Source organism: Entelurus aequoreus, linkage group LG09, assembly GCF_033978785.1.
Source record: "Entelurus aequoreus isolate RoL-2023_Sb linkage group LG09, RoL_Eaeq_v1.1, whole genome shotgun sequence".
NCBI lineage: Eukaryota > Metazoa > Chordata > Actinopteri > Syngnathiformes > Syngnathidae > Entelurus > Entelurus aequoreus.
The window spans coordinates 40,363,402-40,390,284 of record NC_084739.1 but is presented as its reverse complement, the minus strand read 5'-3'; the positions used below and the strand labels follow the sequence as shown (position 1 = coordinate 40,390,284).

Sequence of the window (26,883 nt, the reverse complement as noted above, 5' to 3'; positions counted from 1 at the left end):
AGTGAAAGACGTGATTGACTATACTGCTGTTGTTTCCACAGCCAAAAGGGCCAAAATAGAGCTGTAATCTTCTGTGAACATCCCAGACTTCACACGTCTCCTGGGACTCATTGTTGAGATGCAGTTTTCAGTTTTTATGGCCCACATAGAGAATAAACCACCAGAGAACTGCAGATCTGCTGCAATTTCCAGCTTTTAAATGGACTTTTTCTGTTTACCACTTCCTTTTATTAAATGTCCTTAGAGTCTGCACTGTAACTTTAAGTGCTCATTTTTATGTGTTATTGTCTTTCTGATGGCTTTTATTCTCTTAATAACTTTACTTTATTTCTGCTCTATATCTTCTTTTATTATATTTCTTTTTATATATTGCCTCCTGTTGTTTTTATCATTTTTATAGTTTGTATAGTTAATGCTTTAGAGCAAAATATATATATTTTTCTCATTGCAGACAATAATCCCAGCAGTGAATGTTATATGTTTGTAGTCACTGAAGAGGAGAAAAGAGAAATTACTTGGGAATGAAACGAGTGTCTCATTCACCTCCCTATAAAACATACTGTATCAAAAATATCGTCTTTAGCAATATAAAGTTAATCAGTTCCTCCAGGACTTTTTTTGTGAATATTGATTGATTTTGCGGCAGTTTTTTTCACAAAGTTGCAGCAAGAGTTTGGATATTTTGAGACTTATTTTTTTCAATTACATTTCATCAGCTTGTGATTTTATGAATTTGTTATCAATGCCTTCAGTTTTTCTTTGTAACCTTAACTCAGGGGTTCTCAATTATGCTTATGTCACGTCCCCTGTAGGGTTCATCTAAATAATAATAATCTATTTATTTGTACAAACCACTGCAATTACTTCATTATGAAAACCTCCTGTGAATGTCAATACACATCATTTAATAATTTATTTTTATTTTATTTTTCCTTGGGTTTTTTTCCGCCTTTGTTAGTTAAATCCAAAATAACAGGGACACAAATCCAACTAATTCCACACTACTACCGCTTGGGTTAATGAGTGGTATTGAACAGACCTGTACTTTCTCACTTTTTTGTGGCTTGAAAAAGTTGTCACCGGAGAAAAAAGGCTGACCAAAAAGGGCAATATTCAAATGTACACTATTTATTATATCACAGTAGATTTAGAGAAAGGCTCTGCAGGTTTGCAGCACCACGGGGGAGTGGATTCCCTCTAATTAACCCAAACAGCCGCTTCTATACATCTTTAGAGGAAACCCTCATTGATATTTCACAGGACCTCCTGCCGTTAAGCGTGTACAACAACAGGCTTTTTTTTTTTTAATGGCCACCCATTAGTACAAAATAATTATTACAACAATGAAGCTTGATTAGAAATAGGTGGATTTTGGTCTATGTAAATTAGTGGTTAGTTATTATTATAGTTTGTGTGCGGATATTTTAAATACGTACACACAATTTTTTTTTAAACGACACCTTTTCATTATATTTAATACATTTTTGGGATACATCTGCCAAATGTTCTTTTTTCCTGAATTTGTACTTCTCCTTTGTATGTTTGGTGAGCCCCAAATGAAGTCCGCCTATAGTGTCACCCACACAAATCCATCAGTAAAGCAGAAATGCACTCCCACATTATACATGTGTTTTCATTTAGACACACACAATCTGTAAGCAGGCACAGGGGTTCCTTGTTTTTACACCACTCCAACTGTTTTCCAACAAAATGTCAAATACAATTGTATCCCGATTATATGCAAACCGAGTTTAAAAGCCAAGTCACCAATGTGCATTTTCTATGAGATGGTTCGCCCTTTTTAAAGCAACACAATTGCAGCTCTGCCACAATGCCTGTCATACAGTGACGGAATAATAAGTGCATGTTACCATCTATTTGCCGGTATTAAAGGCACTTTGTGGTCCATATGCGCTGAAACAAATTGTTGCTTTTAGTCACCAGGCTAGTCAAGAAAATGTGATGATGACTGTCACAGTCAATTTATAAACATAATTTAGTCCTTGCTAATTTTACAGTGTTTTTAGCACAATGCATCATGATAAGGGGAAGTACTTAAGGTCATGTGTTGGGGGAGGGGTTCGTTTACATTTTAACCGATACTGGTGCCAAATTGGTAAGCTTACTTTTTTAAACAGTGCTAGAGCTTAAACCAGAGGTGTCAAACTCATTTTAGCTCAGGGGCCGCATGGAGGAAAATATTTTTTGTAAAAATACAACTACGACACCTTCAGATGGTTTTCTTTGTTTTACTTCGGCCTAGAATAGTACAAGCACATTCTGAAAATGTACTAACAACAAATAATCCTCTTTACAAAACACTTCAAGTTAGTAAAAAATCTGAGGAAAAAAATTGGTGCAGTTTCAAAAACACCATGAAGAATACAATAAACTTAGACTTAATCTCAGTGTATTTACAAAGCAATTCAACTTTAAGTCACAGCCTATCTTGGATCGAACAAAAAAACTAAATAAAGCATAACTAGAAACTCTTCTATGTATCAACTACCTCATTTGTCATTTCCACTGTTCCCTTTCTTTAAATTTGCACAGAAGACTATAATTTTCACAGAACTATATCAACGTGCAGTGTCTTATGCAGCATTTTAAGTGGGGTTACCATTTGTTTATTTTACTCCTGTTTGGTTTACGTTGGGTCGAGGAGGAGGAGCCGCAGCCCTGCTTTACCATGTACCTCTTGCTTGGTATACTTGCTCGCCTCGATATAAACTATTTGCTTGCCTAACAGAATCGCTATTGCGACATCCAGTGGACACATTTAGAACAGCAGTTTTTTAAATATAAAAATGCAAACTCATCTCCCGGGCTTGATTGAACCCGTGGTGTTTGACATCCCTGGCTTAAACAGTGCCAAAAAAGGTACTTGAAAAATTAAAACACATACACATTTTGTTTAGAAATAATGCTTTTCAATTAGTGCAGTTAAATGAGCTCTGATTTTAATCACACTTTTTAATTTGGGTTATTCGTGATTAATTAGTTATTACTTGCTCACATTATTTAAATTACCTTTAAAACGACCACAATTTTTGGACAAAAGTGCAAATTCATTGTCAGAATGTCGCACCGGTACATTTTTAAATCAATTGCTTCATTTGTGGACAATTCAAGACAAGACCAATGGAACTGATTATCATAATTATTTCTCCAAACTATATCCACATCTTAGATGAGTATAGTATTTACAAAACATATGCAGTACATCCACGCTATTTGTGATGGTTATGTCCAGAGACAACTCACAAATGAGGACACATGGTTTGCACGTGGTACATACACGTGCAGTATATATACAGTATAAGTATATATATATATATATATATATATATATATATATATATATATATATATATATATATATATATATATATATATATATATATATATATATATATATACATACATACATACATACATATGTATATATATATATATGTGTGTATATATATATATATATATATATATATATATATATATATATATATATATATATATATATATATATATATATATATATATATATACAGTATGTATATACACACTATATATATATATATATATATATACATATATATATACACTATATATATATACAGTATATATATATACAGTATATATATATATATATATATATATATATATATATATATATATATATATATATATATATATATATATATATACACACTATATATATATATACACTACCGTTCAAAAGTTTGGGGTCACATTGAAATGTCCTTATTTTTTAAGGAAAAGCACTGTACTTTTCAATGAAGATAACTTTAAACTAGTCTTAACTTTAAAGAAATACACTCTATACATTGCTAATGTGGTAAATGACTATTCTAGCTGCAAATGTCTGGTTTTTGGTGCAATATCTACATAGGTGTATAGAGGTCCATTTCCAGCAACTATCACTCCAGTGTTCTAATGGTACAATGTGTTTGCTCATTGGCTCAGAAGGCTAATTGATGATTAGAAAACCCTTGTGCAATCATGTTCACACATCTGAAAACAGTTTAGCTCGTTACAGAAGCTACAAAACTGACCTTCCTTTGAGCAAATTGAGTTTCTGGAGCATCACATTTGTGGGGTCAATTAAACGCTCAAAATGTTCAGAAAAAGAGAACTTTCATCTGAAACTCGACAGTGTATTCTTGTTCTTAGAAATGAAGGCTATTCCACAAAATTGTTTGGGTGACCCCAAACTTTTGAACGGTAGTGTATACATATATATATATATATATATATATATATATATATATATATATATATATATATATATATATATATATATATATATATATATATATATATATATATATATATATATATATATATATATATATATATATATATATAATATATGTACTGTATAAATCATATATAATAGATATTTTGTTGATTGTTACCACTATAGGGTGAATAAGGTGTGTTTGCTGGAAAAAAACACCTCATTTTGGAGAAAAAAAATTACACATAGATTAAAAAACGGCCCGAAAAATCAGCAAATTTGTGGAGTTGCAAATGCTGATCCAGTGTGCATGCTCTTATAGCCTGACAATCATTTAGGAATGAGTACCGAATTCGGTACTTGCATAGATACAGACCGAATTCACGTAAAATTAAAGATTACCATATTTTCATACATTTGTGGTACGTGACATCATGTCCGGTAGCACGGCTCAATCACTAGGTGAGCAAGTAGGTGTATTCATAGCGGACTACCTCTATGTAATGTTGAAATTCTCCAGAGCAAGTATGCCTGATAGAAAGAAAATGCTCAAAAGTAAGGCTCCACTTTTCAAAATGTGGTAGCTCGATGCTAATGTAGATTGGGCATGCCACATGCTACTGATTAACATTATAAATTTTACAAGGGGAATTTTGGGACCTCTTTATTTGGTAATCAAAACTAAAACTAATATCATTATAATCAAACAGTTGGTGTGTCATAAATACAGTACTTACAGTACAAACATGTTTGAGGTCACAACAAAAGACAAGACAGGCACATTCAGTCTAATGGCAAAGACTGCTTCCTGACTAGACAACACACCTTAGCCTATACACTACTACTATCTAACTGCATGTAAAGTCTACTATATAATACTTGCAAATGGCACTCAGAAGTGTAAAAAAAACAAGTTATTATAATCAACTCAGGGTATTAGGTTGTTCCTAGGCACAGGGAATCAGGACTATATCGGTTCAAATGTGAAAAGGTACCCATCCCTTCAATCATCTCTGTTTGCAGTAAATCTCTATCGCGTTTATGAATGAATTTGCTGATGCTGATGAATTTGTCGGTCTGGTAAATCGAGTCAAAAATCAGTTATCCTGTTTTTTCTTGCATACAACACCTGAAGAAGGAGGTAATGTTGTTGACTTTTAGTTTTTACAGTCTTATTTCCCAGATGTTTGATTTTTAATAATTGAATAACCGCTCTTGTATACAATAACATTTCAACCTTCAGTGAAAACCAACGATGACACAATGACAAAAGTTTTTATTGTTGATCCCGCCGAGTCTATTTTGAGAGTAAAAGTCTTTTAAGTTGTCGCTATGAGAAGGAACAGACACATTTTCCTTTTGTATTTATATAACAACAAATCACACTCTAGAGCAGAATATTGTTGTTTCAAAATGGGCAAATGGATGCCACAATGACCCGGTCCGAATCCACAAATGAGCAGAGGCCTTTATTTACAAGCTTGAAATGCAGGGATTATGCCATTTATTTGGAGAGTGAGACACATGGGGCCCAAGGCATTAATTATAGTGTTTTATCTGTGATTTTCTATACGCCGAGTTAAACCTTCACAGTATAGCAGCCTTTTCAGCACTTTTTTTCCTCCGCAAAGTGGTTTTACTTGGAACGTTGTCGCTTCCAATTACCATTCCCTCTGCACAATGTGCACAAAGAGAACATAGACTATCGTGCTATATCTTGAAAAAATACATCTCAATATGCTCAGCAAAATCCCTTCTCAAACACACATCCTGGACGGTGTTATTCTTGGTTTGAGAGAAAGGGTTTTTTTTTTGTTCAAACTAGCCATAACCCATCATTTTTTAAATGGTGCTGCCTCAATTTTGTCTGTGTTTCCAGAATATACCAGCCCCAGGGGTTCCTTTAGTTGATGCGTTTGTCAATGCTCCAAGATGTTCTTCAAGCATCAGCTGACATTGTGTGCATTCCCCGAAGGCATTTATGCTGATAAAAGAGGCTAACTGGCTCATCAACCCGGAAAGCAAGCAATTCCCGGTTCCAACGTAGGTCAGAAACAACAATGCTTGGGGAAGGTATTTAATCAGGTGATCCTCATTCAGTTTGACACTTCCGACAAAACACCTTTGATTTCCACTATATTGTTGTCTGAAGCTTCCTCTTCCATGGCAAATAGATCCAAATAATACACTTCTGCCAAATTAAATTAAATATCTTTAATTTTTGCAAACTGTTGCAGTTTGAAAAATGCTTCTGATCTCCGTGTAAAGTAATTGCCTTGCAATTCATTGTAGAGAAAGCACATAATTAAATTACTTAACCAAAATAAAGTGTGTGCTCCGTTTATTTTTCTATTCATGGCTGTGAGTCTTATATTGCTGTTCTCCATTCTCACAAGCATCCTAAAAAACTGCACAGCGTATGCATAAATTATGCATGCATTACAGCATCAAATAAAAACAGGGTATCTTGAAATGAACTGTAAGGATACTCAATCTTTGATGAAGCTGACTGCAATGAATACCTTAATGAGAAAAACGGCATGAAGGCCTGCTGAGTCTGACAAAGATAATAAAGTGCTGAAATATAAAACACTTTGTTTATTTAATCAAACCCTACAACATTTGAAGTAATAAACATCACAGATTGATCTTAGATTTGAGCAGCGTGTCTGCACAATGCACCTCAGGGCAAAACGTGTTGTACATATTTAACTAAAACAGTTTATACCTTATCAGTGCCGTTTACACTGATTAGTCATGATATACCTGTACTGTATATACAATTTCATGGCATCATATTCAACTTTGACAAACACAATGCTCAAGTTTTGTCTGTTTTCGCTACTATCACAATTATATAACACATTGTTAAATTAATACTTGATTGGCACCTCAGTGTCATTAAAAACTATTAAATATTACGAAAAAGGGATGTGCCGATTGATGTGACAATCTCTATTGACCGATTTTCATTAAAAAAATTGTAATAATCGGCTCGTTCTAGGTGGCTAGCAATGCTGCTAATGAGAGCAATCCATTCTCCCTAATAATCACTCTAAAAAACATCAAAAAATTGCTAATAATACTTAATTTAAGTTCCATAACCTGTAAAATAACTAAGCTGTAGCAACATTGTTATTGTAAGAGCAAACACTGAGGTACTGTTTTTTTTAGTGAAGTAACACATCGCCTTGCGACGGCATGCTTTGGCATTAGCTGTAAACTGGCTTCTGCGTCAGCAGTTGAATGGCTTTTGAGTTTGTAATGCACAACACAATGCGATGGGACACCAATCTTACTGACTGAAAAGCATGACCAAAGATATTTCAGTATCTGTAAAGTATAAGCCCACACTTTATGTTTTGTTTATACACAGCTAGCTTGACAGCGTATGTAGTTGTACTAACAAGCATGACGTGCTGCATGTATCATGATCAATATTATAGTGACTCCCTCGATGGACAGTTGTTCATTTGGGCCAGCTGGCTGGGGACGTTTTTTCCAGTTGAATTTGGGTAGATGGATAAAAGTTTGATGAGGGATGAAGGATTTAATTGCGTAATAAATAATTTTTCACTTTTGTTTATTGTGTAGTATTAAACTATTTAAAGTAATCTTACTTATCTCATCATATGAAATATGACTTTCTTCACCAATTATTATTATTAAATTCTTACTATTATTTATTTATTTATTTTTATTGTGATTACATATGGAGTTTATTGTGAATAAATTGAGAACAGGAAGTGAATAAAAAAGTTTCAGCAACTGTTATGTAAAGAAAAGGGGTAGGATTAAATAAGCTCTGCTTCTTCCTACTCCTTTTCGAACATGTTGACACATTTACAGTTAATACATGATTGATATATTTATTGATATCGGACAAACTCACTCATGGATGATTGGTATCACAATCGGCAGCAGAAAAACTTTGATTTGCACATCCCAAACTAATCATCTTGTCTCTACTTTTAAGTCTGTGTGATAAAAACATGTACAATATCAATACAGAACTATAAATATCAATATAGTACAAATTGTGTCACAAGCATGTGCCTTTTGAGGTTAAGGTTACATAGTGAAGTGAAGTGAAGTGAATTACATTTATATAGCGCTTTTTCTCAAGTGACTCAAAGCGCTTTACATAGTGAAACCCAATATCTAAGTTACATTCAAACCAGTGTGGGTGGCACTGGGAGCAGGTGGGTAAAGTGTCTTGCCCAAGGACACAACGGCAGTGACTAGGATGGCGGAAGCGGGGATCGAACCTGCAACCCTCAAGTTGCTGGCACGTCCGCTCTACCAACCGAGCTATACCGCCCCGACAAACATAGAGCATGTAAATATTGATAGCAAATTCAAAAAAATAATTAATTAATGTTACTTTAAAAAAAAACAAACTTTTGGTTTTGGGAACTGGATAACGCTCATAACGGCTGACAGAGGAGGAGAATAAATGTATTTAGTGTCTGACATTCCAAAAAATGTATTTCCAAAGCGGACTTTTCCAGAAAAGCTAAACAGGTCAAGGAGAGGTCAGCTAAACTTAGCTAGCTTGTCTCAGCTCGGAAAAAGTGTTTGTTTACCACTTCCAGACCAGTTATTATGAGTAAGTGATGAGTATGACGGAATTATTAAATTTGTTTAATATTTTTGTCATGTTAATATATAAATAATGATTCTGAACTGCTCCAGATGATGTTGTTGTGTGGACTTTGGAGTTGTTTTGAGACAACATATTCCAATATAAAGGGTGAAGTGACTTGTTTTCCTAAGGAAACATGGTAATGTATTCCTAATACATGAAATGCTTCTGTCTCTGTAATGCCACAACCACATTTACATATACTTATTTTGTATTGGCTCTAATGAGATTCTGTGAGTGTAACTAATGAAGTTCAGAGTAGGTCAAGTAAGAAATCTTGTTTATTTTCCCGAAACTAAAGCTGGTGTGTAAATTTCTGGATTAACTTGGAAAGCCTTTCTTAGTCTGGCACAGACACACATTGGAAGGCTCATATCGGAGATCTGCCCGTGTTTTCTTGCCATCACAAATATGTTCTGTGGGCTGCCAAGCCCTGACGCGATCCAACAGTGCGCTGCAGGGAAGTAACCACATAATGGTGTGTTCAAGTTCAAACTCTTTTTCTGTCAGTGTAAAAAGTATCATAGTCAGTCAGAAATCAGTCTGCAGCAGGGACAGCAGCAGGGTATCGCTGGTATAAATTTGGTAAATAAACCAGATGGAACACACTGTTTCTACCATGCGTTCACAGTCAGTACGTGTTCTTGCACTAAGTGAGTCCATTTTCTCAAATAGTTTGGCTCTAAATAAACCTCCTACAGCCCATGGGAACACCTTAATCCGATCGTGTTCAATTTTTGAAAAGTCGGACTAACAGACCTGGATTATGCGATTGGAAACCAGATCTCTCGAGGGGGTGTATGCAAGGACCCAGAAGCAGATAACATTCAATAAAAACTGCAACAATTGTAATGAAGAGAAGACTGTTTATTTGATTCACAAAATAAAAGACCACAACATTTTCAAGTGCATTGATGGTAGAAAAAAAGAAACAGTGATTTATTTAAGAATGTAGCGGAGGAAATGTAAAATATTCCTTAGGATTTAAAACTCCTTCCATCAATCAACAGAGCCTTTTGGATGAATTTAGAGACATTCAAAAGTTTTGTTTCCATGATTTTCGTCCAAATTTTTTTTCTAAAAAACTCTTCCAATTTCTTTGCATCCCACCCAATACATTCTTGGTAGTAGAGTCATGTCCATAGCGGAATCCAAGGTCATTTATTGATGCTGTCTGCTATTTAACATGAGCATAGTCCATAGAGATGCAATATTTGTAATCTGAGCTAATATTTCAGCGGACATCAGTTAATACAGGTTGTAAGGATCCACAAATACTAGTGTGACGTCATAGGTCAACCGGAAAAATAATCCAGTTATACGTGCTAAAATAAAATAAGGGTCCCCCAGTGTACGAGAGGCACATGTTTTATGACCATTAGTCGCATTAGAGAGTGTGCATGGACACTTGGACTTCACACATAGGTGTGAAAATACAAACAAATGAAATATTTGAGAAATCCGACTAATTGAGTGCATGGAAACGTAGTCAGTGAGACGGAAACTAAGCATGCTGGGTAGCAACAGTGAGCAGTAGGCGATAGGGAGCTGCAACCATAGGTGGGTAGTAACACGCTACATTTACTCCTTTGCATTTACTTTAGTCAGAGTAGTTTTTATACAACATACTTCTGACTTTTACTTGAGTATTTTTGTGAAGAAAACAAACGCTACTTTTACTCCATTACGATGAGTTGAATTCTGGTTTTTACATTATATCATAATAATGTATTATCTATTGATTAAGCCTTGCAAAGATGTATTCATTCATAAGTGTGCCTTAATGCGGTAGGCACTGTCACATGACTCTGTTTCACTAATCAAACGCAGCCTTGCATTCTCCATTATTCGCAGGCAAAGAGGAATAAGCCAGCAGTGGTGGGATCACGCCAAACAAGTACATATATATAATCTGCAATAGGTCAATAATTGGAAAGTATATGATAAAATAGAAACCTACTTGTTTAATAAGTGTCAGAATGTTCCCAAAAAAGACACTTTAATTTCTTGACATGGTGCTAGCACAGTCCAGCTGTTTGTAAGAACTGGTGAACAGAAACGTCCTAAAAGAGGTATTTTGACACAAAAAAATCATTTGTATACACAATGGAATTAACACAGAGTAAAAATAATATGTGTATGTCGCGTTAGTCAATAGACAACAATAATAAATAGTGGTAGATCACATATTACTTTTTTTTAAACTATCCGCAAAAAACATTTTTATTCATACTTGATTTAGCGATATCAAAATAAACAGACAAATAGAACAATTTAGACGTTATTAACATGTCAACCAGCATTTAAAGATAATTTTGTTTTGTCTCTGATGATTCTATTAACCACAGGAATCACTTAAAAAAATTATAACATTACCAACACACCAAATAGCAGTGGAAAGTTGTAGTTATCGGTTAGATCCGGAGCTTAAAAAGGTACTAGTGCCAGCTTATTAGCATGTAGCATTCCCTTTTTCTACTGTATTTATATCATCACATAGTTGAACAAGCTGAAATTACCACAATCACCCCCTAGTGTACGAGAGACACACTGCGTGTGGCCAACAATTGCATTAAAGATAAAGAGCATGGAAATTAGAACTTCATATGTACAGTATGTGTGGAAATAGAAGAAACTAAAATATATGACAAACCAGACTAATTTAGTGCATAAACATGTACTGACTGTAAAAAGTGACAAGCCAGCACACATCTTCAATGTTTACAGTTTACAAAAAACATGTATATCATGTCCTGTCATCTCTGTCAGTTGAACTGTTCACATTTCAGTGTACAAGAATTCCACTTGTAACTAAAGAAAACATGTTGCAGTAAATTGTCGATTTGTTTTGTCTTACACACACACACACACACACACACACACACACACACACACACACACACACACACACACACACACACACACACACACACACACACACATACACACACACACACACACACACACACATAAACTACAATTGTAGTCCAAGAACCATCTCCTGAAGGAATCAATAAAGTACTATCTATCTATCTATCTATTAAAAAATTGCTCCTAAATAAATCAGAAGTTACTCACAAGTTACTCAATACTTGAATAGTTTTTTCACGGAATACTTATTTACTCTTACTCGAGTAATTATGTTGATGACGACTTATTATTTTTACTTGAGTCATACTATTTTAAAGCAATGGTGCTTACTTGACTACAATTATTGGCTACTTTACCCACCTCTGGCTGCAACAAAGGAGAACTCGCATCATATGTAATACAGTATTTCAAAACCGAAAGCTAAAAACAAAAAATGTATCTTGATCATAACTCACTGGTCGCAGCATGTAAACATTTCTAAAACCTGACCTCGGCCTTACAATAAAATATAGCATAGAATAATTTCAGTTGATCTGTTGCATGCTTTTAAACATAATTCTAACTAGGCGGCTTGAGGTGGAAAAGTTATTTTTAAATAATCTAAATGTTGATGATACGCTTTCAAGGGGTATTCTTTTAATGAATCTTACTCAACAGCAGGACAAATATTTGTCTAAATAAATGTAAAACAAACAAGGTTTTAAAGCATTTAGACTCCTTTAGGGGAAATTAAATCAGTTTTCTCCATGCTTGACTTTGAGAAACTTGCAATTTCCTCTTGGCAGGACAAACATGATCTGAGGGAAGTGTTTATCGGCGATAACAATCTGTATCATTTCTTAGTGCCTCATCCTCCCTGCCGAGGAATTTTTCAGAAGTTTGATGTTTATTATCAACGCGCCCATCAGTAAATTAGAACACATTGCCTATTTTGCACCAGGCAGTTATTAATATTTTTTGATATATACAGTGGCACCTAGGGATGGGTGATATATCGAATATACCTGATATGTCGCGGGTTTGTCTCTGTGCGATATCGAAAATGACTATATCGTTAGTATTCGAGTATACATTCTCACGCAGTTGCTTTTAGCTGCGGGCATTACACTACAGGCTTTTCTCACTCTTTCTTGTCTCTCCTTCTCACAGAGAGATAAAACAAGCGCATCTTGTTACATACGTCACATACTGTCGCACATGCAAAGTCATACGCCCTCGCCGAGCAGAGAGGTAGCAGCATGGGTAAAGTTAGCAGTGGCAAGTGGTGCAAGCGGAGCGGTGCGAGTGGTAATACGAGAGAAAGAAGGTGCAAACTGGTAACAAATGGAGGAGGAATAATTAATTCCCAAGAAAAACAGCACTTGGTCCATTGTCTGGCGGTGGTTTGGCTTCAAACGGGAGGATGTTGAACAGACAACCGTAATATGTCAAGTATGCGGCAAAAGCGTTGCTACAAAAAGTAGCACCACTGCTAATTTGTAGCATCCTTTGAAAAGTCACCCGCTAGACACTGAAGAGTCCTTGAAACTCCACATGTCAAATCTCGGCTGGTGCCACACTGTTTTGGCAAACTCTACATAAGGCCAAAGCCTTCACCCAAACAGAAGGGCCTCATGTCCAAATGTCAGTTTGGCTCCCATTTACCCCCAGAGGACAGAACTGGAATTACAGACAACATTTCCCAACAGCTGAAGACCATCAGTAATCAGGAAGACTCTCACCTGAAGCAATCAAATCCACTCCTTTTTAAGTCTGCAGTCCAGCTCAAACTTCAGGCCAACAAACACTGCTCGAGGACATTTTGCCAAATGCAGTAGTGCCTAACTGTTTACAGAGACCAGGGTGGCTGACGGTGAGATGTCTTATATTATTTTGATGTTTGATTTGATGTGTTGAATTTATTTAATGGCCAAGTGGTTGTTAAATGTTTAAATGCCAAATCCAAGCTGTTAAAGGTCATGTATATGTACTTTTGGAAACACTTTTACTTTGAAAAATTGTTTATTGTAATTTGTTTATATTGGTCCCTAATTGCTTTTGTATTTGTATTTCCAAAGGTTTTTCACCTTACAAACTATTCAATGAAAAAAAGAGACAATCAAGTCCAAAATAAAAGGATAAGCAGAGATTTGTCTCATCATTGGATTCAACCAAAGAGTGAAGTCCCAGTGTAACCCCTGGTCGAAAAATCAAAACCCTTTTCAAGTTAGGGGAGAAAACAAACAAACAAAACATAACTTGACAAAAAAATGCAGAAACAACCAGCACTGACCCAATTGAGCCTGGCCTCTTCCATTTCCAGATCAACACCGTATGAAAAAAATATTCAACAGAAGGAGATAACGTCCGCAGGAACCTACCACATAGCGAAGGACATACACTATTTGATTTCCTATTATGCAGCTCATTTTCATTTAACAGTTATTGAAATATCTTGTGTGACATCATGCACAAAAGTGCACTTTATTTGTTTTAAAATACTGTAGTGGCGTTCTGTACAAAAAGTGCACTTTAGTGTTGTTTTGATATGTCATCTTAGTGACATCATGCACAAAAGTGCACTCGTAGCTTGTTTTAAAATGTCTCTGATAATCTTGCACTTTCTGTTTTGAAATTACATGAATGTTTGTGCCACTGCTTAATAACTGTTTAATAAATACAGTTTTGGTCAATTGACTTAGTTGTGATTTCCCTCTCTGCATGAAAGTTTAAAATTAGCATATATTAATGCAGTATGAACAATAATGTTTTAATGTAGACACATAGAATCATCATACTGGTGTGATTATATGCATCAAGTGTTCATTCAAGGCTAAGGCAAAATATTGAGATATATATTGTGTATCGTGACATGGCCTAAAAATATCAAGATATTAATAAAAGGCCATATCACCCAGCCCTATTGACACCTACAAACCCAAACAAAAAGTCGTACAACTGGAAAATTATAACACAACCTTATTTAAACTGCCGTGCATTTGTATGGCGTCTGCCATGACATCGATAAAGTCTCATACAATTTCTGCTAGCTGACTATCTAAAGGATTACCACAACAAGACTGTTGTGCTTTTTGGTGTTTATTTTTATGAAGCATACCCGTTTTTGTGTTACGATAAACATGGAAATGGTCTGGCTGCACAGTACAATATGAGCAATACAATAATGTAACAAATGCATACACAAATGTGTTTTACAATGATTATGCTCATATAAAGAGACAGTGGTATCATATTTTCTCTTCAAGGGTCTGTCAAGAGTCTTCAAAGGCTGACTAGTTTTACTGTAACTTAGTTTATCTTATACATCAGTAAACGTCTTAGATAGTTGTATGGCTGTAAAGAATCTCACAATGCTAGTTAAAACCATGTCCGAGCCATATTCAAACACTGTGCAGCCTTGAGCTGCTTGCCATTATTTCCTATGAGAAAAAAATAAACAAACTTGACAGATCATGTCTGACTGGGGGTCCTAATCGACAACAATCTCTATGGAGTGTAGGGCTGACCATTGTGCAGAAAGAAAGAACCACCATTTTCTTGCTTAGAACTGAAATAGCGATACCCTGAGAATGGTTTCTCATGCACAGAGGCACACATACTTTGAATGGATGACGCTTTTTCGATCCCCTTTGAACCAGAAGCAAATCTAGCAACAACAGTGGCAACGAAACACGTCCGTCTGCTGTTAATAGTAGTTGTCTGCTAATGGTAGTAGTAGTACTCGGTGTAAAACCTGCTATTATTAACGGTTAATGTGAAATTAATATGTCTCATGCATTACAAGAGACAGCGTCGGACTGGAAGGCTGCCCACCTATTTTCCGTCGTAGGAGGTGTTTTACACAGTAATTAGTCATAAAAATCCTCTATCCTTCCTGAAAAAACAGATGTTTTTTTTTCTTCTGCAAAATAATGGCTAATGTTCATAGTTGATTGTTGCTAGATTGTACAATGCAAAGTTCTACTGGACTTGATTGTATTTGTCACTATTAACTTTAAAACAGGGCAGCACGGTGGACCAGGGGTTAGTGCATGTGCCTCACAATACGGAGGTCCCGAGTTCAATCCCGGGCTCGGGATCTTTCTGTGTGGAGTTTGCATGTTCTCCCCGTGACTGAGTGGGTTCCCTCCGGGTACTCTGGCTTCCTCCCACCTCCAAAGACATGCACCTGGGGATAGGTTGATTGGCAACACTAAATTGGCCCTGGTGTGTGAATGTGAGTGTGAATGTTGTCTGTCTATCTGTGTTGGCCCTGTGATGAGGTGTCGACTTGTCCATGGTGTACACCGCCTTCCGCCTGTGCAGCTGAGATAAGCTCCAACACCCCCCGCGACCCCGAAAGGGACAACCGGGGGTAGAAAATGGATGGGATGAAACTTTAAAACAAAGGCAATGTTTTGTGGAACATGACTGCATGAGATGTAAGCACATGTCACCTAAAAGGTGAAGTTTTGCTGTTAGGTTAATTAAATACAGATCATAATTTATTAATCACTCATTTTTTTAATCACTTAGCAGCACTCGTTCAATTGTTGAAAAAAATATGAATGGATTCACAGCCACTATGCTTCAGTATTAGAAAAAACCATCACGTCTCTACATGGGTAATCGTGGTTGAAGATCGAGTCTCCTTTAAAAGGTAACAGCTTTGATAAATCAATAATGGTAAGTAGGTTTCAAAACACGCCTGACAAATCTGCTCAACTAGTGAACGACAAGCAGCGGTTTATGTCACCCTTATGGTATTTGGTTTGCCAGGCTTAAGGCCCAAACATACTCGGAATGTGTGCAAGACGGAGTCAAACAAAACACCGCTTGGCTTGTATTCTTCACATAGACCTGCATTACACGAGATACTGACATGCATTTTCCCACCAAGGCATATCATAACATTTACATCAAGCCAATGAATGAATTAAAAAAAAATATATAATAATAATAATAATTAAATGTTTTCCACCTCTGAGACAAATTCCGACGTAGTTGATATGCCTGGTCGATAACTGGCCACAATATTTTGCTCGGACCAGCTGGCAGCGAGTACTATTCTGAATACTCCCCTTCCTGGTCTCTTGTGGCATTAAATGTTCGTACATATCACCAACGGTCTCTTTTAGTTCATTGCTTTGCAAAACGAGCAGTCAAGCAGCTGCACTTCCTTGTCGTCAGTGTATGGCGCCTTGCCAGAAAAATGGAAACAAGGCACAATGATTCTAAGAAATATAGTTTTATGGAACTTTCACACGAAACTACATTTCAGTAATAGGATTCTTCTTCTTGATATCCTTCAGCCTATCCCAGCTGCCCTCGGCCGGAAGGCGAGGTACACCCTGGACAAGTCGCTACTTCATCGCAGGGCCACATTCACAAACTATAGTCGATTTAGGGTTGCCAATCAGCCTATCCCCAGGTGTAGGGGTGGGAATCAAAAACCTGTTCTTGTTCGGATCCAGTTCCCAGTGTATCAATTCCTTGCAAGTGCTTGCCATTTATTCACACGGTTCTCTTATTGATTATTGCGGGTGGGGATGACGTCGCGTAGTGACGTCAGATCTCAAAATGGCAGCAACAAATGCTCTTTAGTTGACAACGACGCTACTTGTAATAATTATAAGGCTGCTAGTTCATCAAGAGGAGGACATATGAGCAATATGCTAAAATTTTTGAACACACAGCGTGCAATATAAATAAATGAAAGTCACGTTTTGAACTGCTCCGATCTCATCCCAGCAGCAGTAATTCTAGCACGTCAACAGGTTCTAACTAACGCCTCCTGTCATGTTAGCGCTATTATTTGTAAAATTAGAATAAATGCCTTCCCATTTAGATAAGCATAACGACAGACAGAGTTTGTGGTCAAAAGTTTTGATTTTCGGTAGGTGAATGTTTAATTGTAGTCAGAGAAAAGTTGCATGTTTTCCTGGAACCAGATTTTCTCCTAGTCATTATATTATACGGGTGAAACTCATAAAATTAGAATATGGCGTAAAAGTCCATTCATTTCAACAGTTTAACTTCAAATGTGAAACAAATATGTGATATTAACTTATTACAAGCAAGCCAATAGTGTGTGTGACAATCATTGGTACTTTAACTTTTTAACTTAACTTTATTTGTTATAATTCTGATCATTATGGCTTACAGTTTTTGAAACCTTACATTTACTGAGATATTCAGTTCAAAGTTTTCATAAACTGTAAGCCATCAAAATTTAAATTATAACCAATAAAGGCTTGACATATTCACGTTACCAAATGTTACATTCTTGTGTAATTTGCACATGATTAAATTCTAGAGAAGAATATTAATTTCTTATATTTATTTAGAAAACTTTTTTTTTTTCTTCTATGGTACATATGTGGCTTATTAGGTCATGTTACCTTTAAACTAAACTGAATTGATGCTGATCCACCCTTTTTTCTCTATTTTTCCAAACAAGAATCTATTAGAGAACCGTTAAGGAACCGAATCGTTAAGCAGAATCCAAAGCGGAAAATGTGTATCAATTCCCATCCCTACCCACGTGCATGTCTTTGGAGGTGGGAGGAAGAAAATGAAAGTGCCCGGGAATCGAACCCTTTTTTAGCTGTGAGGCACAAGTGGTAATGAAGTGAAGTGAAGTGAATTACATTTATATAGCGCTTTTTCTCAAGTGACTCAAAGCGCTTTACATTGTGAAACCCAATATCTAAGTTACATTGAAACCAGTGTGGGTGGCACTGGGAGCAGGTGGGTAAAGTGTCTTGCCCAAGGACACAACGGCAGTGACTAGGATGGCGGAAGCGGGGATCGAACCTGCAACCCTCAAGTTGCTGGCACGGCCACTCTACCAACCGAGCTATACCGTCCCAATGACTAATGACTCCACTATTGTGCTTCCCGGCGATGTAATAATATCAATCAAATAATAAAATAATTTCCTTTTATCACATACAAATGCATAATAATGTCAATATCATTATTATAATGTATTTTTATTACATACAAAATGTGTAATAATATCAATATATACCCTGGCAAAGCCCACTAAATCTGAAGACACTGTATCGCCCTACCTTCCCCTGAGGGTTCCTACCCCGCCCCCCCTCTTCCTCGTGCATGTAATCTTGGAACTCAGTCCCACCTGCTGGAAAGCAACGGACCTCCCACTATTGTTAAGCATCATCAATCCGCGCCAAAGACCCTTTTTACCCAAAACGCACTAATCATCGGCATGAGTAACTAGAAACATTACATTTTCAAATGCAATCACCCACTGTTATCCTGGTTCCACTCTGCTTGACGTCATAAACAAGCTCAAAAACCTCAGCCCATCCCTCCAATCAGAAATCAAGAGGATAATCATCTAAATCGGCTCAGATGACACAAGACTCAAACAATCCAAAATTACAAAATCTCATTCAAATCTCCTCTTTAACACACGAAAAAGTACTCAACTCTCCATTCACATCTCTGGCCCCCTTCCAACCCTTTGTCGTGGACCTGGTAGTTTTAGCAGACTCCTCAGCCTCCATACGTGGCTCCAGGCAACCTGCATTACTTTTATTGATAATTTTAATGTATTCTGTAACAAATTCTCCTTTTTTAACAGTGATGGACTTCACCCAAATAAACTTGACTCAGATATTTTCAAATCAAACATACAAAACAGTGTGCAAACATTAGCTGATTGACTAAGAACACTTTACTGCAAAACCAAGTCCACCTTAGTACCACAGCAACTCTCTGTTTCTACATCAGCCCATCCCCTCGTTCTGGTGCTGTCGTTCCCACAAAGTATTCCATCACGTTAAAACCAGACGTCACATGTCATATCTGCACCCTATTTCCCACGAATCACAAACTTCATTTTTCGCTACTCAACACCCGCTCCCTGAATAGCAATTGTTTCATCCATGTGGGCGGCGTGGCTTGGGTTGGTTGAGCAACCGTGCCAGCAACTTGAGGGCTCCAGGTTTGTTTCCCGCTTCCGCCATCCTAGTCACTGCCGTTGTGTCCTTGGGCAAGACACTTAACCACCTTCTCCAAGTACCACCCACACTGGTTTAAATGTAGCTTAAAGATATAGATAATGGGTTTCACTATGTAAAGCACTTTGAGTCGCTAGAGAAAAGCGCTATATGAATATAATTCACTTCACTTCATCCTGCATCAACTCATCATTGACAATAACCTGGATTTCCTCTGTCTCACTGAAACCTGGCATAAACCTCAATTGTTTATAGCGCACTCCTATGTGCAAGTGTGCGTGACAATGGAGGCTCTGAGGAATTTGTGGACTGCGTCCAGTTCAACACGGGTAAAACCAAAGAGCTGATGTTGGACTTCCACAGGAGCGGATCCACTTGTCCAACAACGGTGAACATCCAGGAAAAGGACATTGAGCTTGTGGACTCTTATGAGAACTTGGGTGATCACCTGAACAACAAAGTGGACTGGACTGATAACACCCAAGTTCTCTAAAAGAAAGGCCTGAGCATACTTCACATGCTGAGTATACTCAGGTCCTTTGGTGGGCAGGGAGGACACCTGCGGACCTTTTCAACTCTGTGGTGGCATCAGCCATCCTTTACGGGGTGGTCTGCTGGAGCAGCAGCACTACAGCTGCAGACAGGAACAGGTTAAACAAACTGGTGAAGAAGGCCAGCTCTGTCCTGGGCTGCCCCTTGAACCCTGTTGAAATGGTGGGAGACAGGATAACATTTTCCACCACCTGCATGGTACTGTCACAGCTCTAAGGGTGGGGGGGTCTCTTTCAGCGACAGGCTTCTCCACCCACGCTGTCAGAAGGAGAGATATCGCAGGTCCTTCTTACCTTCTGCTTCTGACTTTTCAGCCAAACCTGCTCCCAGTAGATCACTAAAACACAACCGGACAATTAATTCTGACCTTTTTTAATAAATATTTGTTATATTAATGTTATACTATGTTCGTCCTATCACTATGTGCAATATGTTACACTTTATGTGCACTGTGTGCATGTATGTTATGCTGAAAACGCTGACTACAATTGTATTTGCTAAAACTGCAGCTCTTAGCTGATCTGTTTTTTTCTTCAAATAATTACATACTGTAATATTTGTTTTTCTTTTATGTTTTCAAATGTATCTTTGTTTGTATTTAATTTGTGTACTTAGTCCACTTTGTTTGCAATCTATGCCCTTATGTATGCCCTTAATTTGTTTAATTAATCAAGTAATCGAATGAAACACCCTTTCTACATTGAAGTTGCACTTTTAAAACAGAAACATCATTATATATTACTAACATAAGAAAACTAGTTAAAAAGTACAAAACAAAACAGTGTAGCCAGAAGAACATTAACCAGGTTATAGACAATAAATAAAGATCCCAACTAAACAAAAAGACTTAAGTATAATCAATTGAGTGACAATGTATAACAATTTAACACATACAAATGTATTAATTCGATTTTTGATATTTTAACAAACAATGCAATAGCATAAACGTACAAACTGTAGATGCTAACATGTGTTTGAATAAAACATTTGTTATGCAAGTCAAACATAAAAGATGGCGTTGGCTGTCAAAATAGACCTTTACCTTGTTTCGACTCATTTATATCAAACATATGCAGGATGCTTTCTGGCAATGTGCTGCATCATTCATGCAGTGCTGTTGTGAAATACCAACTCTGTTTGACACGGCAAACATTTCACCATGTTGTTTTGTCTTTTTCAGTTTTAAATGATTACAAAACCTCTCTCATCTTCTCTGGGCCTTTTGCTCTCTTTCACCATGTCATTGTTTTTCTGAACCGCTGCCACATCACCGGCAGCACAAGTTGAATTACTAATAGGTGTGCTGCTCTCATGTGCACTGGAGCAATAAAACGACAGCTTATTTTACTAATTAACAAATTATCAAACCAGCAAACTACAAATTGATGCTTTAATATAGTGAATAAAAATCTAAACGCAACACTTTTTTTTTGTTCCCATTTTTCATTAGTTAAACTCAAAGATCTCAAACTTTTACTATATACACACAAGACCTATTCCTCTCAAATATTGTTCACAAATCTGGCCAAATCTGTTAGTGAGCATTTATTCTTTGCCAAGATAATCCATCCCATGTGGCATATAAAGATGCTGATTAAACAGCATGTTTATTGCACAAGTGTGCCTTAGGCTGCCCACAATAAAAGGCCAGTCTGAAATGTGACGTTTTATCACACAGCACAATGCCACAGATATCACATGTTTTGAGGGAGCGTGCAATTGGCATGCTGACTTTAGAAATGTCCACCAGAGCTGTTGCCCATGAATTGAATGTTCATTTCTCTATCATAAGTCGTCTCCAAAGGCCTTTCAAAGAATTTGGCAGTACATTCAACTGGCCTCACAACCGCAGACCACATGTAACCACAGCATCTCAGGACCTCCACATCCAGTAGGTGCACCTCCATGATCGTCTGAGACCAGCCACCCGGACAACTGCTGCAACGATTGGTTTGCATTACCAAATAATTTCTGCACACTGTGACAAACCGTCTCAGGGAATCTCATCTGCATGCTTGTCGTCCTCATCGGTGTCTCAACCTGACTGCAGTTCGTTGTCGTAACCAACTTGAGTGGGCAAATACTCACATTCAATGTCGTCTGGCACGTTCGAGAGGTGTTCTCTTCACGGATGAATCCCGGTTTTCACTGTTCAGGACAGATGGCAGACAGCGTGTGTGGCGTTGTGTGGGAGAGCGGTTTCAATCAATCAATCAATGTTTATTTATATAGCCCTAAATCACAAGTGTCTCAAAGGGCTGCACAAGCCACAACGACATCCTCGGTATAGAGCCCACATACGGGCAAGGAAAAACTCACCCCAGTGGGACGTCGATGTGAGTGACTATGAGAAACCTTGGAGAGGACCGCATACGTGGTTAACCCCTCCCCCCCCTCTAGGGGAAGTTTGCTGATGTCAACGTTGTGAATCGAGTGGCCCATGGTGGGGGTGGGGAAATTGTATGGGCAGGCGTATGTTATGGACAACGAATGCAATTGCATTTTTTTGATGGCATTTTGAATGCACAGAGATACTGTGACAAGATCCTGACACCCAATGCACGGCCCCATAATGCAAGGATCTGTACACAATTACTGGAAGCTGAAAACATCACAGTTCTTGCATAACAGGCATACTCACCGGACATGTCAACCGTTGAGCATGTTTGGGATGCTGTGTATCGGTGTATACGTACACTATGCAAAGGAGATGTGTTGCACTGAGTGAGGCAAATGGTGGTTGCACCAGATACTGACAACTTTTCGGACTCCCCCAGACCCTTAATAAAGCAAAACTTTACATTTCAGAGAGTTATTTTATTGTGGGCAGTCCAAGGCACACCTGTGCAATAATCATGCTGTTTAATCAGCATCTTGATATGCCACACCTGTGAGGTGGGATGGATTATCTTGGCAAAGATGAAGAGCTCACTAACACAAATTTAGACAGATTTGTCAATATATGAGAGGAATACCCGTTGTGTGTATATAGTAAAAGTTTTACACCTTCGAGTTTAACTCGTGAAAAATGAGAGCAAAAGCAAAATTGTTCCGTATATATTTTTGTTTATTATAATATTTGATTTAATCAATGAATCATTGCAGCCCTACTGCAAATGTAACCTCATCGTACCTTTGTCGATGGCGAGTAAGGCAAAGCGAGTAACTATCGTAGAGTGGAAAAGTGGCTTTTGTTTACAAGCTGTAAGAAGTAGAGTACAGACTTTATATTCACATTTGTTATGGTTTGCAGGGGAAGGTGACGGCAACTGACACCAGAGGATGGTAATGTACAATGATTTATTATATATATATATATATATATATATAGTTAAAGGCCTACTGAAACCCACTATTATCGACCACGCAGTCTGATAGTTTATATATCAATGATGAAATCTTAACATTGCAACACATGCCAATACGGCCGGGTTAACTTATAAAGTGCAATTTTAAATTTCCCGCAAAACTTCCGGTTGAAAACGTCTATGTATGATGACGTTTGCGCGTGAAGTCGATGGTTGAAACGGAAGTATTCGGACACATTGTATCCCAATACAAACAGCTCTGTTTTCATCGCAAAATTCCACAGTATTCTGGACATCTGTGTTGGTGAATCTTTTGCAATTTGTTTAATGAACAATGGAGACTGCAAAGAAGAAAGCTGTAGGTGGGATCGGTGTATTAGCGGCTGGCTGCAGCAACACAACCAAGAGGACTTTGACTTGGATAGCAGACGCGCTATCCGACGCTAGCCGCCGACCGCATCGATGATTGGGTGAAGTCCTTCGTTGCGCTGTCGATCGCTGGAACGCAGGTGAGCACGGGTGTTGATGAGCAGATGAGGGCTGGCGTAGGTGGAGCGCTAATATTTTTATCATAGCTCTGACGAGGTCCCGTAGCTAAGTTAGCTTCAATGGCATCGTTAGCAACAGCATTGCTAGGCTTCGACAGGCGGCACAGCATTAACCGTGTAGTTACAGGTCCAGTGTTTGGTTCGGTGTCTCCTGATAGTAGTATTGTTGATCTTCTGTCTATCCTTCCAGTCAGGGGCTTATTTATTTTGTTTCTATATGCATTTAAGCACGATGCTATCACGTTAGCTCCGTAGCTAAAGTGCTTCACCGATGTGTTGTCGTGGAGATAAAAGTCACTGTGAATGTCCATTTCGCGTTCTCGACTCTCATTTTCAAGAGGATATAGTATCCGAGGTGGTTTAAAATACAAATCCGTGATCCACAATAGAAAAAGGAGAAAGTGTGGAATCCAAAGAGCCCTTTTACCTAAGTTACGGTCAGAGTGAAAAAAGATACGTCCTGCACTGCACTCTAGTCCTTCACTCTAACGTTCCTCATCCACAAATCTTTCATCCTCGCTGAAATTAATGGGGTAATTGTCGCTTTCTCGGTCCGAATCGCTCTCGCTGCTGGTGTAAACAATGGGGAAATGTGAGGAGCCCTTCAACCTGCGACGTCACGCTACTTCCGGTACAGGCAAGGCTTTTTTTATCAGCGACCAAAAGTTGCGAACTTTATCGTCGATGTTCTCTACTAAATCCTTTCAGCAAAAATATGGCAATATCGCGAAATGATCAAGTATGACACATAGAATGGATCTGCTATCCCCGTTAAATAAAAAAATGTCATTTCAGTAGGCCTTTAATATATATAATAATAGTAAACAACACTAATAAACTATAGAGTGGTGTGTGTCAAAATCCAAGAGTGTGTATGGTGTAAGGCTTTGTGTTGTAGATTAGCTGTTGAGTGTTACCGTAAATGTTGAACTAGATACGAGGAAGTCCAGGGGAGAGAGAAGTCTACAGGTCAGAGTCCAAAGCCAGGGAAGTCAAGGATCGAGGGAGGCAGTCAGAGTCCAGAGGGAGATCCGGGGATAAGTGAGACGCACAGCTCACTTTCAAGGTGAAGGAGGGTATGTATGCGAACAGAAGACTATATTCCGGCGCCGGCATGCCAAGTTGTGCAGGCTTATGAAGACAGCTCCTTCATTACAGGCAGGTGTGCTGATTGCTGGTGAATGATTACAGCTGGCAGCTGCAGCAGGACGGAGACGCGCACGGCGCGTCTCTGGATGTGCGCGGCCGTGGGCGTGTCCCAAGGTGTGACACACAGAGCGCAATGATGAGGACGCATTCCAATGCGCCCTGGCCGTGACAACATTCTAGACATATTGCTTCTGATGTTGTGGGAAAACATGTTCAATACTTAGGACTAAATACCATCTTACCTGAATCTTTCCTCTCCGCCTGGGGTGAAGCTTTACCCAGCTACAACTAACCACCTGTATTGGCACTATACTACTAAATGTATCTGTTTTTTCTTCTGGCAAGCATACTTTTGGCAGGTCTAAATGTAATCCCTATATTCTCTTCAAATGTCTGGTGGGAAAAAAAGCAATGTAATGAAAATATCGTAACATCTGCCATCCTCAGAGTGTGACAGAATCAGGTTGAGAAGACAAAGGGAATAAAGCAATGTCTTTTTAGTAGGGTTCAGTAGGCTTTCATAACACAGAATCATATGTGCAGGCCTGATGCTAAACCCATTAGATATATTACTACATCCCCTGGAAAGATAATGAGATTACCATTCTTTTGTTATTTATTTCAAATTTTTTACAAAAAATGAAAAAAACATGCTGTCCAGTTGATAATTTTTTGGCCCCATAATGCATAAAGCAAATAATAATTACAACAACTCTCAACCTAACCTCTCAACCTTACTTCAAGTACGAGGACTTCTCAGACATTGTGTTGCATTGTTCTTCATGTATATGTCATAAATTCCCTGCTATTCCCGATTATCTTGTTGCTCATTCCTCTGTCTCTGTGGTATTGTTAAAGCAAGCAAAGTGTTTATGAGCGATAAGAGGCAGAGGAGGTCGCAAGTCCAATAACTTGCTTTATCAGCCCAATGTTCTTGCAGCAAAGGCCATTTTACGGGCAAATTTGCTGAAGACAAATTCTTAATTAGTGAAGTTTGTGAAGCAACTATCAGGGGTCTGATAAGGAAATACTTGTCTTGCTATGTTACACTGCGTGATAGACTGATGGATAGATAGACGGACGGACAGATAAATAGATAGCAAATAGTAGAATGGTATCTGAGTATAGATCTGCAGAATCCAAACTAAATTTAGCCAATCTTTTAACAATGGAGCAGTCATCAAGAAGTTCAGAAGGTAATCATTGTGCCTCCCTCCTCCATGCTGTAACATCCCAATTAGCCACCATTCACTTAATTTTGATAGGGGCTTCTTTTGGGCTTTGCTTGATTATTTCTCTCTCCAGCACTCATCAGGGCCCCATCAGTTATAGACAAGATGACCTTTTAATTGATGTTTAACCTTTGTAATACTGCATTTATATTGAAAATTGCTTGCTTGTCTTTGCAACACAAAAAACAGGCACATTATGATGCTTAGCGAAGACTGCGGCTCAGGAAGCCAATGACAGTGTTTTCAATCTGGTGTGTGGTTGGATAATGAAGAAGAAAGTATTAGGGAATCATCTCATAATGACTCCGAAGGGAGGAATTAATTGCTGTACATGCAACAAACTTCAGCGG

The 26,883-nt window shown here is 37.8% G+C and overlaps 1 protein-coding gene and 1 long non-coding RNA gene across 2 annotated transcripts in view; one reads left to right on the top strand and one right to left on the bottom strand.

Annotated features, from left to right (window-relative positions):
- The window catches only part of LOC133656856 (heparan sulfate glucosamine 3-O-sulfotransferase 1-like), an 82,813-nt gene that overhangs the window by 27,148 nt on the left and 28,782 nt on the right, over positions 1 to 26,883 (bottom strand). The gene's annotated exons all lie outside the window — the stretch shown is intronic.
- LOC133656855 (uncharacterized) lies at positions 13,568 to 25,998 on the top strand. The gene is made up of 4 exons (XR_009827176.1): positions 13,568 to 13,626; positions 23,550 to 23,581; positions 25,087 to 25,228; positions 25,311 to 25,998. It is a non-coding gene; the product is annotated as an uncharacterized LOC133656855 (long non-coding RNA).